A 14,794-nucleotide genomic window follows, 5' to 3' on the forward strand; every position below is an offset into this window, starting at 1 on the left:
CAAACACATATTATCTTCTCAATAGATGTCACAGGAGTTTTGATAACATTTAATATTCTTTCCTGATTTTAAAAGACCTCATCAAGCTAAGACTAGAACCGAGCTTCCTCAGGCTGATAAAACTCTCTATCAGAAAATTACAGTACCCAGCCTAATAATTTCTTTTTTTAAATTGAAGTATAGTTATTTCAATGTTGTGTTAATTTCTGCTGTACAGCAAAGTGATTCGGTTATACATATATATATATGCACATTCTTTTTAAATTTTCTTTTCCATTATGGTTTATCATAGGATATTGAATATAGTTCTCTGTGCTATACAGTAGGACCTTGTTGTTTATCCATTCTATATATGACACAAATGAACCTAATAATTTCTGAAACATTAGACATAGCCTAATGTAAGTCACAGTAAGTCAGGGTGGCAGGCACTCTTGGTTGTCTACCCATTATCCATTCTTCCTTTCTTCCTTTCTAACAAAACGACACTGTCCTTTTGGGGGACGAAGATGCTCAGTTAAGTACTCATTTTCTCAGCTACTTTTGCTGTAAGAGGTGGTTATAGGATTGAGTTCTGTCCACTCAGTTGTACATGGAAGTCCCCTGTGCATTCTGAGAAAGCTTGTTTTTCTTTCTTCATAGAAGGAGGTACCAGACTGTCCCGAATTTCCCCTCATTCTTTTGCCTTGATTGTGAGAAGGACCCATTTTTCAACCCACAAATAGTGAGTCTAAGGAAAACCCAACATACTAAGGAAGATGCAGAGAAAGATATAAAGAGCTCGACTCACTGTTGACACTCTTCTTGAACAGTTGTACCACACCAACTACCTATGAACTTCTAACTACTGAGGGGAGAAGGAAACTTTAGTTGAATTATTCAGGACTGAACACATCTAACTGAAACAGCCAGAAATAAGACAAGAATACCCACCATAACCAATATTATTTAGTGGTGTATTAGAGCTTAAAGCCAATGTAGTAAGATGAAACAATTAAACAAAAACTTTAGGAAGGCAATAGGACAAATTTTCACTATTAACAGACAATATGCCTGCCTATAAAATTCAAGAAAGTCAAACTGAAAGATATAATAAAATAGAACAGTAAAGTAGCTGGTTACAATACCTATGTTCAATGATCATCAGCTTTCCTAATCAATATTTACAACCAATTAGAAAATATGGTGGAGTAAACAGCCCCATTCACAAGAGTAATAAAATCATAAATTATTTAACAGGAAAAGTACACGATCTGTATATAATAGGAAAACAACTGAAGGTCAAATAAAGACAGGAAGACATACCATGTTCTTGGATAGAACGACTCAATGTTGTAAAGATGCCAATTATTGCAAAATTATTTTTAAAATTCAATGGACCATGAAGTTAAGCCCCTGGTAGGATATTTTATTAAGCTTAACAAGCAGGTTTTAAAGTTTCACAAAAGACAAAATGGACAAAAAAGGCAAGTATGTTTGAAAACATCAAAATATAAATGAATCTACCCTATCATATGTCAGCGTATTACAAAGCTATAACAATGAAAGCAATGTGGAATTGTCACAGTAATAAATCAATCACAGAACTGGATAGAGTCATGTTAATAATCAGTGTGTCTGTGTGTATACATATGTAGGCCAGCCTCTTCTATGTCTGGAGTTAAGGACAACACGATGCTTTGGAGATTTTTTTTTTATTAAAAGAAGCATCATTTAGGTGGGCTACATTAGTTATGTAAGTGTAAGTGACTCGTTGTCCTAGTAGAAGGGTACTCAAAGGTGCTAGTGAGAATATTGTTCAATTAATATATGGGAGGAAACGCCAGACCTCTAACCCCTTCCTTTTTATAGTCCAGTGTTGTTATAACTCTCTGATGACTTGAGATTGTCCCATTCAGATCTATTAGAATCAAAAGACATTAAGAACCTAAGAGGGTGCTCACTGGAAAGGCGGTGTCTTGTAGGGTTGAGGCAGGGTCCTCTGGATTGGCAACCAGCACTCCACAGCAGATCTTGGATTGCAAGAAAGAGTAGGGGGTTCTTTCTCACACCAACTGTAGCGAGTCTTGAACCTCCTTCAAGCTTTGCCACTCTGGCAAAGTGTTGTGATTTGGGGATGAGAGCTGAGCATGTGTGTGTGTGCTAACAGATTGGCCACTTTGGAAGAGAAGGCAACTGCAACTGCAACCTTGGAGACATCTGAACCAGCAAGGACACAAACACAGCAGTGGAAAAGTGATCATCATACTGTGTCGGGGTCAATGTTTAAGAGCAAGGCCCTATGGCGGGACAAAAGTGATGGTAATAGTGAATAATTCAGCCTTTTCAGTGCTATTAGTTTGTCTGGTATATGGAAGCAGGCTTGAAGAGGACGCCTCTCCCCCCACCCCCAGATTTTGTACAGAATTTAAAGTTAAGAAGGTGAGAAACCTTCCAGAAAGATACCAGATTTCCTACTGGTAAAATATTTGAGGTTTGATAATTAGAAAAATAAATCAGATATGACTACATATGTTTCCCTAATTGATGAAGATATTCACAGTGGTGCAACAGATGAAGTCTATCTTTTCTTCTTAAAATTGCAGATGGAATTACAGTACAAATGTATTGTTATAAAATTTAACTGTTTTTACTTCATACATATTTTAGACTTTTTCTACGTCAGTACACATAGATATAATCCATTCTTTTAAAGTGTTTTCTAAGATCTTATTGTAGGGATGTACAAAAATGTATTTATTTTGCCCCCTGTTGATGATTATTAATTCTTTCTAGGTTTCTGCTGTTATAAAAATGCAACGAAGAATATCCTTGTAACGATATCTTTGCAACATTGTGTAATTTATCTGTAGAATGAATTCCTAAAAGTAAAACTGCTGGATCAAAGTGTATGTATAAAATATTTTGAAGCTACTGCAAAATTGAAAATTATGTTTCAGTTTATAGTCACCAAAACAATATTTAAGTGGGCCTGTTTTCTTATTAGCAAATATTGAATATTCTCAAACACATCTTTGCCAATCTGATATATGGAAAATTGCATCCCTTTATCACTTTCTTTTGAATTTCTTAAAACATGAGAGGTTGAGAATATTTCTGAATTTGTTGCAATTTATATATGGGTTTGTAGTTCTTTATATATGGTTACCTGAATTATTCTTTGAACTGAATATTTAGTAAGTATTAATATTACTATTTTTAATTTTTTCATTTTACTAATATATTTTTCCAGGTTTTGTTTTTAACCTTTCTGTGTCATTCTGTTTTATATATTTCCTTGGGAAATAATAATGAGCTATTTTGAAACTAATATAATATTCTTGATTTTAAATAGATAAGTTGAACTTATTCATATTCATTATAAACTCTGATCTGCTTGGTTCACTTTAGGGCATATTATTTTATTTTATTTTACCTCTGTATACTGTGTTTTTTAAATTAAATGTCCTCTCCCACTTCCCATTTCCTTAACAGTAAGATAAATACGTTTTCTGTTTCATCTTAATTCCTTAAGTAGTTTGGGCATGATAGATCTCAAGTATGTTCTAATAATAGCTATGCTTAAATTTTTAACAGACTTATTTGAATTATCTATCAAAATGAAAAATCTATACACTAACAACATACTATCAGAAAGAGAAATTAAGAAAACAATCCCATTTAACTTGCATCAAAAGAATAAAATACCCATGAATAAATCTAACTAGGGAGGTAAAAAACCTGTACTTGGAAAACTGGAAGATACTGATGAAAGAAATTGATGATGATGCAATCAAATGGAAAGATATACTGTGCTCATGGATTAGAAGAATTAATATTGTTAAAATGACCATACTATCCAAGGCAATTTACAGAGTCAATACATTCTTATCAAAATACCAATGGCATTTTTCACAGAACTAGAACAAATAATTTTAAAATTTGTATGGAAGCACAAAACACCCCAAATAACCAAAACAATCTTGAGAAAGAAGAACAAAGCCGGAAGTATTATGATTCCTAATTTCAAATGATACCACAAAGCTACAGTAATCAAAACAGTATGGTACTGGCACAAAACAGACACACATATCAACAGAACACAATGGGGAGCCCAGAAATGAACCAACACTTACATGGTCAATTAATCTATGACAAAGGAAGCAAGAATATACAATGTGGGAAAGACAGCCTCTTCACTAAATGGTGTTGAGAAAACTGGAAAGCTACATGCAAAAGAATCAAATGGACTACTTTCTCACACCATGTACAAAATAAACTCAAAATGGATTAAAGACTTAAACATGACACCTGAAACCATAAAACTCCTAGAAGAAAACACAGGCAGTACACCCTTTGGCATCAATCTTAGCAATATATATATATTTTAATGTCACCTCGGGCAAGTGAAACAAAAGCAAAAATAAACATATGGGACTGTATCAAACTAAAAAGCTTTTACACTGCAAAGGAAACTATCAATGAAATGAAAAGGCTACCTACTGAGTTGGATAACATATTTACAAACGATATATCTGATAAGGGGTTAATATCCAAAATATACAAAGAACTCATACAACTCAACACCAAAAAAACCAAACAACCCAATTAAAAAATGGGTGGAGAAACTGAATAGACACTTTTCTAAAGAAAACATACAGATGGCCAACAGACAGATGAAAAGATTTTCAACATCGTTAATCATCAGGGAAATGCAAATCAAAACCACAATGAGATATTACCTCATACCTGTCAGAATGGCTATTATCAAAAGGACAGCAAATAACCAATATTAGTGAGGGTGTGGAGAAAAGGGAATCCCATGCATTGTTGGTGGGAATGTAAATTGGCGCAGGCACTGTGGAAAACAGAATAGAGATTCCTCAAAAAATTAAAAATAGAACCACCATATGATCCAGCAATTCCACTTCTGGGTATTTTTCCAAAGAAAATAAAAATGCTAATTTGAAAAGATGTATGAACCCCAATGTTCACTGCAGCATTATTTGCAATAGTCAAGATATGGAAGGAGCCTAAGTGTCCATCGATAGATGGATGAATAAAAAGAGATGTGGTACATACTATATATACAATGGAATTTTACTCAGCCGTAAAAAAGAATGAAATCTTGCCACTTGTGACAACATGGTTGGACCTAGAAGGTATTACGCTAAGTGAAATAAGTCAGACACAGAAAGACAAATACCATATAATTCCACTTGTATGTGGAATCTAAAAACCAAAACAAATGAAGGAACATAGCCAAACAGAAGCAGAGTCATAGTTACAAGGAACAAACGTGGTTACCAGAGGGGAGAGGGGTGGGTGGATGAGTGAAATAGATGAGGGAAATTAAGAGGTACAAACTTTCAGTTACAAGATAAATGAGTTACAAGAATGAAATGTAAAGCATGGGGAATATAGTCAATAATAATATATCTTTGTATGGTGACAAGGGTAGTCAAAAGGTACAAATGTCTAGTTATAAGGTAAATAATTACTAGGGCTGTAATGTGCAACATGATTAATGTAACTAACATTGCTCTATGTTATTTATGAAAGTTATTAAGAGAGTAAATCCTAAGAGCTTTCAACACAAGGAAAAATTTATTTCTTTTTCTTTTCTTTTGTATCTATATGAGATAATGGATGTTCACTAGATTTATTGTGATGATCATTTCATGATGTATATAAGTCAAATCATGGTGCTGCACAGTTTAAACTTATACAGTATTGTACATCAATTATATATCAATAAAACTGGGAAAAAAACCAAAAAAATTTAAATGAAGAATTATATATATTTTTTAAACATCTTTATTGGAGTATAATTGCTTTACAATGGTGTGTTAGTTTCTGCTTTATAACAAAGTGAATCAGTTATACATATACATATGTTCCCATATCTCTTCCCTCTTGCATCTCCCTCCCTCCCACCCTCCCTATCCCACCCCTCCAGGTGGTCACAAAGCACCGAGCTGATCTCCCTGTGCTATGCGGCTGCTTCCCACTAGCTATGTATTTTACATTTGGTAGTGTATATATGTCCATGACACTCTCTCACCCTGTCACATCTCAACCCTCCCCCTCCCCATATCCTCAAGTCCATTCTCTAGTAGGTCTGTGTCTTTATTCCCGTCTTGCCACTAGGTTCTTCATGACCTTTTTTTTTTTTACCTTAGATTCCATATATATGTGTTAGCATACTGTATTTGTTTTTCTCTTTCTGACTTACTTCACTCTGTATGACAGACTCTAACTCCATCCACCTCATTACAAATACCTCCATTTCATTTCTTTTTATGGCTGAGTAATATTCCATTGTATATATGTGCTACATCTTCTTTATCCATTCATCTGATGATGGACACTTGTGTTGCTTCCATGTCCTGGCTATTGTAAATAGAGCTGCAATGAACATTTTGGTACATGAGGCTTTTTGAGTTATGGTTTTCTCAGGGTATATGCCCAGTAGTGGGATTGCTGGGTCATATGGTAGTTCTATTTTTAGTTTTTTAAGGAACCTCCATACTGTTCTCCATAGTGGCTGTATCAATTTACATTCCCACCAACAGTGCAAGAGTGTTCCCTTTTCTCCACACCCTCTCCAGCATTTATTGTTTCTAGATTTTTTGATGATGGCCATTCTGACCGGTGTGAGATGATACCTCATTGTAGTTTTGATTTGCATTTCTCTAATGATTAATGATGTTGAGCATTCTTTCATGTGTCTGTTGGCCATCTGTATATCTTCTTTGGAGAAATGTCTATTTAGGTCTTCTGCCCAGTTTTGGATTGGGTTGTTTGGTTTTTGGATATTGAGCTGCATGAGCTGCTTGTATATTTTGGAGATTAATCCTTTGTCAGTTGCTTCATTTGCAAATATTTTCTCCCATTCTGAGGGTTGTCTTTTGGTCTTGTTTATGGTTTCCTTTGCTGCACAAAAGCTTTTAAGTTTCATTAGGTCCCATTTGTTTATTTGTGTTTTTATTTCCATTTCTCTAGGGGCTGGGTCAAAAAGGATCTTGCTTTGATTTATTTCATACAGTGTTCTGCCTATGTTTTCCTCTAAGAGTTTGATAGTGTCTGGCCTTACACTTAGCTCTTTAATCCATTTTGAGTTTATTTTTGTGTATGGTGTCAGGGAGTGTTCTAATTTCATACTTTTACATGTACATGTCCAATTTTCCCAGCACCACTTATTGAAGAGGCTGTCTTTTCTCCACTGTATATTCTTGCCTCCTTTATCAAAGATAAGGTGACCATATGTGCGTGGGTTTATCTCTGGGCTTTCTATCCTGTTCCATTGATCTATATTTCTGTTTTTGTGCCAGTACCAAACTGTCTTGATTACTGTAGCTTTGTAATATAGTCTGAAGTCAGGGAACCTGATTCCTCCAGCTCCATTTTTCGTTCTCAAGATTGCTTTGGCTCTTCTGGGTCTTTTGTGTCTCCATACAAATTGTGCAATTTTTTGTTCTAGTTCTGTGAAAAATGCCAGTGGTAGTTTGATAGGGATTGCATTGAATCTGTAGATTGCTTTGGGTAGTAGAGTCATTTTCACAATGTTGATTCTTCCAATCCAAGAACATGGTATATCTCTCCATCTATTTGTATCATCTTTAATTTCTTTCATCAGTGTCCTATAATTTTCTGCATACAGGTCTTTTGTCTCCTTAGGTAGGTTTATTCTTAGATATTTTATTCTTTTTGTTGCAATGGTAAACAGGAGTGTTTTCTTAATTTCACTTTCAGATTTTTCATCATTAGTGTATTGGAATGCAAGAGATTTCTGTGCATTAATTTTGTATCCTGCTACTTTACCAAATTCATTGATCAGCTCTAGTAGTTTTCTGGTAGCATCTTTAGGATTCTCTATGTATAGTATCATGTCAGTATCATGTCATCTGCAAACAGTGACAGCTTTACTTCTTCTTTTCCAATTTGGATTCCTTTTATTTCTTTTTCTTCTCTGATTGCTGTGGCTAACACTTCCAAAACTATGTTGAATAATAGTGGGGAGAGTGGTCAACCTTGTCTTGTTCCTGATCTTAGTGGAAATGGTTTCAATTTTTCACCATTGCGGACAATGTTGGCTGCGGGTTTGATACATATGGCCTTTATTATGTTGAGGAAAGTTCCCTCTATGCCTACTTTCTGCAGGGCTTTTATCATAAATGGGTGTTGAATTTTGTCGAAAGCTTTCTCTGCATCTATTGAGATGATCATATGGTTTTTCTCCTTCAATTTGTTAATGTGATGTATCACGTTGATTGATTTGCATATATTGAAGAATCCTTGCATTCCTGGAATAAACCCCACTTGATCATGGTGTATAATCCTTTTAAAGTGCTGTTGGATTCTGTTTGCTAGTATTTTGTTGAGGATTTTTGCATCTATGTTCATCAGTGATATTGGCCTGTAGTTTTCTTTCTTTGTGACATCTTTGTCTGGTTTTGGTATCAGGGTGATGGTGGCCTCGTAGAATGAGTTGGGGAGTGTTCCTCCCTCTGCAATATTTTGGAAGAGTTTGAGAAGGATAGGTGTTAGCTTGTCTCTAAATGTTTGATAGAATTTGCCTGTGAAGCCATCTGGTCCTGGACTTTTGTTCGTTGGAAGATTTTTAATCACAGTTTCAATTTCAGTGCTTGTGATTGGTCTGTTCATATTTTCTATTTCTTCCTGGTCAGTCTTGGCAGGTTGTGCATTTCTAAGAATCTGTCCATTTCTTCCAGGTTGTCCATTTTATTGGCATAGAGTTGCTTGTAGTAATCTCTCATGATCGTTTGTATTTCTGCAGTGTCAGTGGTTACTTCTCCTTTTTCATTTCTAATTCTATTGATTTGAGTCTTCTCCCTTTTTCTCTTGATGAGTCTGGCTAATGGTTTATCAATTTTGTTTATCTTCTCGAAGAACCAGCTTTTAGTTTCATTGATTTTTGCTATTGTTTCCTTCATTTCCTTTTCATTTATTTCTGATCTGATCTTTATGATTTCTTTCCTTCTGCTAGCTTTGGGGTTTTTTTGCTCTTCTTTCTCTAATTGCTTTAGGTGCAAGGTTAGATTGTTTATTCGAGATGTTTCCTGTTTCTTGATGTAGGCTTGTATTGCTATAAACTTCCCTCTTAGAACTGCTTTTGCTGCATCCCATAGGTTTTGGGTCGTCGTGTCTCCATTGTCATTTGTTTCTAGGTATTTTTTGATTTCCCCTTTGATTTCTTCAGTGATCACTTCGTTATTAAGTAGTGTATTGTGTAGCCTCCATGTGTTTGTATTTTTTACAGATCTTTTCCTGTAATTGATATCTAGTCTCATAGCATTGTGGTCGGAAAAGATACTTGATATGATTTCAATTTTCTTAAATTTACCAAGGCTTGATTTGTGACCCAAGATATGATCTATCCTGGAGAATGTTCCATGAGCACTTGAGAAAAATGTGTATTCTGTTGTTTCTGGGTGGAATGTCCTATAGATATCAATTAAGTCCATCTTGTTTAATGTATCATTTAAAGCTTGTGTTTCCTTATTTATTTTCATTTTGGATGATCTGTCCATTGGTGAAAGTGGGGTGTTAAAGTCCCCTACTATGATTGTGTTACTGTCGATTTCCCCTTTTATGGCTGTTAGTATTTGCCTTATGTATTGAGGTGCTCCTATGTTGGGTGCATAAATATTTACAATTGTTATACCTTCCTCTTGGATCGATCCCTTGATCATTATATAGTGTCCTTCTTTGTCTCTTGTAGTAGTCTTTATTTTAAAGTCTATTTTGTCTGATATGAGAATTGCTACTCCAGCTTTCTTTTGATTTCCATTTGCAGGGAATATCTTTTTCCATCCCCTCACTTTCAGTCTGTATGTGTCTCTAGGTCTGAAGTGGGTCTCTTGTAGACAGCATATATATGGGTCTTGTTTTTGTATCCATTCAGCCAGTCTGTGTCTTTTGGTGGGAGCATTTAATCCATTTACATTTAAGGTAATTATCGATATGTATGTTCCTATTCCCATTTTCTTAAATATTTTGGGTTTGTTATTGTAGGTGTTTTCCTTCTCTTGTGTTTCTTGCCTAGAGAAGTTCCTTTAGCATTTGTTGTAAAGCTGGTTTGGTGGTGCTGAACTCTCTCAGCTTTTGCTTGTCTGTAAAGGTTTTAATTTCTCCATCACATCTGAATGAGATCCTTGCTGGGTAGAGTAACCTTGGTTGTAGGTTTTTCTCCTTCATCACTTTAAGTATATCCTGCCACTCCCTTCTGGCTTGCAGAGTTTCTGCTGAAAGATCAGCTGTTAACCTTATGGGGATTCCCTTGTGTGTTATTTGTTGTTTTTCCCTTGCTGCTTTTAATATGTTTTCTTTATATTTAATTTTTGATAGTTTGATTAATATGTGTCTTGGCATGTTTCTCCTTGGATTTATCCTGTATGGGACTCTCTGTGTTTCCAGGACTTGATTAACTATTTTCTTTCCCATATTAGGGAACTTTTCAACTATAACCTCTTCAAATATTTTCTCAGTCCCTTTCTTTTTCTCTTCTTCTTCTGGGACCCCTATAATTTGAATGTTGGTGCGTTTAATGTTGTCCCAGAGGTCTCTGAGACTGTCCTCAGTTCTTTTCATTCTTTTTTCTTTCTTCTGCTCTGCAGTAGTTATTTCCACTATTTTATCTTCCAGGTCACTTATCCGTTCTTCTGCCTCAGTTATTCTGCTATTGATCCCGTCTAGAGTATTTTTAATTTCATTTATTGTGTTTTTCATCATTGCTTGGTTCCTCTTTAGTTCTTCTACGTCCTTGTTAAATGTTTCTTGAATTTTGTCTATTCTATTTCCAAGATTTTGGATCATCTTTACTATCATTATTCTGAATTCTTGTTCAGTAGACTGCCTATTTCCTCTTCATTTGTTAGGTCTGGTGTGTTTTGACCCTGCTCCTTCACCTGCTGTGTGTTTTTTTGTCTTCTCATTTTGCTTATCTTACTGTGTTTGATGTCTCCTTTTCACAGGCTGCAGGTTCGTAGTTCCCGTTGTTTTTGGTATCTGTCCCCAGTGGCTAAGGTTCATTCAGTGGGTTGTGCAGGCTTCCTGGTGGAGGGGACTAGTGCCTGTGTTCTGGTTGATGAGGTTGGATCTTGTCTTTCTGGTGGGCACGTCCACGTCTGGTGGTGTGTTTTGGGGTGTCTGTGGCCTTATTATGATTTTAGGCAGCCTCTCTGCTAATGGATGGGGCTGTGTTCCTGTCTTGCTAGTTGTTTGGCATAGGGTGTCCAGCACTGTAGCTTGTTGGTCGTTGAGTGAAGCTGGGTCTTGATGTTGAGATGGAGATCTCTGAGAGATTTTCGCCGTTTGGTATTACGTGGAGCTGGAAGGTCTCTTGTGGACCAGTGTTCTGAAGTTGGCTCTCCCACCTCAGAGGCACAGCCCTGATGCCTGGCTGGAGCACCAAGAGCCACACGGCTCCACACGGCTCAGAATAAAAGGGAGAAAAAAATAGAAAGAAAGAAAGAAAGAGGATAAAATAAAATAAAATAAAACTATTATAATAAAAAATAAGAAAAAATTAAGAATAAATTTATTAAGAAAAAAATTTTTTTTAATTTTTAAGACTAGATTTAGTAATTTTTTATAAGAAAAAAGAAGAAAAAATAAAGAAAAAATTTATTAAGAAAAAAATTTTAATTTTTAAAAATAAAAATATGAAAAAACTTATTAAAAATTTTTTTTTAATTTCTAAAAATAGGAAATATGGAAAAAATTATTAAGAAAACATTTATTAGGAAAAAAAATTTTTTAAGTAAAAAAAGAAAAAAAACAAAAAAAACGGACGGACCTAACCCTAGGACTAATGGTGAAAGCAAAGCTATACAGACAAAATCTCACCCAGAAGCATACACATATACACTCACAAAAAAAGGAAAAGGGGAAAAATTAATATATCCTGCTCCCAAAGTCCACCTCCTGAATTTGGGATGATTCGTTGTCTATTCAGGTATTCAACAGATGCAGGCACATCAAGTTGTTTGTGGAGCTTTAATCCGCTGCTTCTGAGGCTGCTGGGAGAGATTTCCCTTTCTCTTCTTTGTTCGCACAGCTCCCGGGGTTCAGCTGTGGATTTGGACCCGCCTCTGCATGTAGGTCGCCTGAGGGCGTCTGTTGCCCACCCAGACAGGACAGGGTTAAAGGAGCAGCTGCTGCGGGGGCTCTGGCTCACTCAGGATGGTGGGAGGGAGCGGTACGGAGGAGGCGGGGCGAGCCTGCGGCGGCAGAGGCCGGCGTGACGTTGCAGCAGCCTGAGGCGCGCCATGCGTTCTCCCGGGGAAGTTGTCCCCAGATCACGGGAGCCTGGCAGTGGCGGGCTGCACTGGCTCCTGGGAGGGGCGGCGTGGAGAGTGACCTGTGCTCGCACACAGGCTTCCTGGTGGCGGCAGCAGCAGCCCTAGCGTCTCCTGTCCATCTCTGGGGTCCGTGCTGATAGCCGCGGCTCGTGCCTGCCTCTGGAGTTCATTTAGGCGGCGCTCTGAATCCCCTCTCCTTGCGCCCCGCGAAACAAAGAGGCAAGAAAAAGTCTCTTGCCTCTTCGGCAGCTGCAGACTTTTTCGCGGACTCCCTCCCGGCTAGCACCGAAGCCGGAGCCTCAGCTCCCAGCCCCGCCCACCCCGGCGGCTGAGCAGACAAGCCTCTCAGGCTGGTGAGTGCTGCTCGGCGCCAAGCCTCCGTGCGAGAATCTCTCCGTTTTTCCTTCTGCGCCTCTGTTGCTGTGGGATCCACGCTGATAGCTGCGGCTCGTGCCCGTCTCTGGAGCTCGTTTAGGCGGCGCTCTGAATCCCCTCTCCTTGTGCGTCGCGAAACAAAGAGGCAAGAAAAAGTCTCTTGCGTCTTCGGCAGCTGCAGACTTTTTCCCGGACTCCCTCCCGGCTAGCACCGAAGCCCGAGCCTCAGCTCCCAGCCCCACCCACCCCGGCGGGTGAGCAGACAAGCCTCTCGGGCTGGTGAGTGCTGCTCGGTGCCGAGCCTCTGTGCGGGAATCTCTCCGCTTTGCCCTCCGCACCCCTGTGGCTGCGCTCTCCTCCGTGGCTCCGAAGCTTCCCCCCTCCGCCACCCGCAGTCTCCACCCGCGAAGGGGCTTCCTAGTGTGTGGAAATCTTTCCTCCTTCACAGCTCCCTCCCACTGGTGCGGGTCCCGTCCCTATTCTTCTGTCTCTGTTTTTCCTTTTTTCTTTTGCCCTACCCAGGTATGTGGGGGAGTTTCTTGCCTTTTGGGAGGTCTGAGGTCTTCTGCCAGCGTTCAGTGGGTGTTCTATAGGAGCAGTTCCACATGTAGATGTATTTCTACTGTATCTGTGGGAAGGAAGGTGATCTCCGCGTCTTACTCTTCCGCCATCTTGCCTCGTCGAATTATATTAATAGTCTTCCTTTTTTAAACAAGACAAGATCTCAGCCTGTTTTAACTTTCCTCCTTTCCTCCCAGTCTATTCTCAAAAATATTTGTTTTGCTAAAATAATTGGAATTTTAGCTTTAGGTTGCTATTATTATTACCAACTTTATTTTATATTTCCCACTTGTATTTAAATAATTTTTTTTTCCTAATAAGAGCAGTCAATTTCACAGACATTATGAGCAGTGGCTTAGATTTACTCTAAGTTTTCCTGTTTGGAGCTTATCACTATTTCTGCTATAGCATGTCTTCTCCCTTCCTGAAGTATTGCTCAGATTCAATTTTGCTTATTTGGTACACTTCATCAGGGATTTTTCTACAAAATTTATTTAGGAGAAAAAAAATAGTATTTTTTTGTATTTATGTATTTAAAAATGTCTTTATTTTTCCCTCACATGGAAAAATAATCAAATTTTCCTGTTTATAGCTTTTAAATGTCACAATCTTTGAACTGAGTGTGGAGGAATGAGTTTGAATTCTAATCTCTAAGTTAACTGAGAGAGACGGGAACATTCCAGACAGAAGGAAAGGTATTTGGAGAAATTTTAAGTCACTGATTTTCATTAGATTTATCTTTGGATATAAGGAATGATGAAAAGGAATATATTGAAAATAAGGAGATAGTTAAGGAAGAAAACAAATGGAGTGGCTTGGGAAGTAGAAGAAAAAACATAAACATAATGCTTTATGACATCATTTTCCAGTTGCGAAAACTGGTAGAAGTGGTAAGACGATACAATATAAATGAGAAACCAAGATCAAAGAGAAGCATAAAGAGAGGTTCAAGAGTTAAAAAAGGAGAAAGATTCAGACTTAAAAAGATAGATAGATGGACATAGAGAGATGATAGATGATAGATAGATAGATAGATAGATAGATAGATAGATAGATAGATAGATGATAGATAGGTAGATGGTAGAAAGAATTGGGTTTGGCAGGCAAGAATAAATTGGTGCCTCAAAGAAGACAGTGGACATGAAAACTATAGAATGGTTTATTTGAGAAACTTGGTTTAAGGAAAAGAGAGGTCTAGTCTAGTAGTTGAAAATTAGCCTTCATACAGAAATGGTGAAATGGCTGTAATTGTCCTGTTTCCCTCAATGTGTAGAACATGCATCTGGAAATATAAGGAGGTCTGACATTGAACTCTATCTGCTTTTCCAAACAATTGTTCCCTCTCTTGACTTTAACTTAAAATATGATTTTATTTTTTATTTAGCTGATGTTTTCCCATGTTTCCCAGGAAGAGGTATAAATTCTACTATTTGGGAAATATTCCTGACAGGGGCACCAATTATGGTTATATCATAGCACTGACTACTGGCACAGGGAAAGCCTCCTCTGACAGACCTCCTTTGCTATCTCTGACCGCATGCATTTATTTCTAG

General features: G+C 37.4%; 1 protein-coding gene across 2 annotated transcripts in view; it reads left to right on the plus strand.

The window, feature by feature from the left end:
* LOC309664082 (uncharacterized protein) overlaps nucleotides 1–14,794 on the plus strand; it is a 327,420-nt gene that overhangs the window by 167,536 nt on the left and 145,090 nt on the right. The window lies entirely within an intron of this gene.

Source organism: Balaenoptera physalus (assembly GCF_965194825.1).
Source record: "Balaenoptera physalus genome assembly, chromosome: 7".
NCBI classification, from domain to species: domain Eukaryota; kingdom Metazoa; phylum Chordata; class Mammalia; order Artiodactyla; family Balaenopteridae; genus Balaenoptera; species Balaenoptera physalus.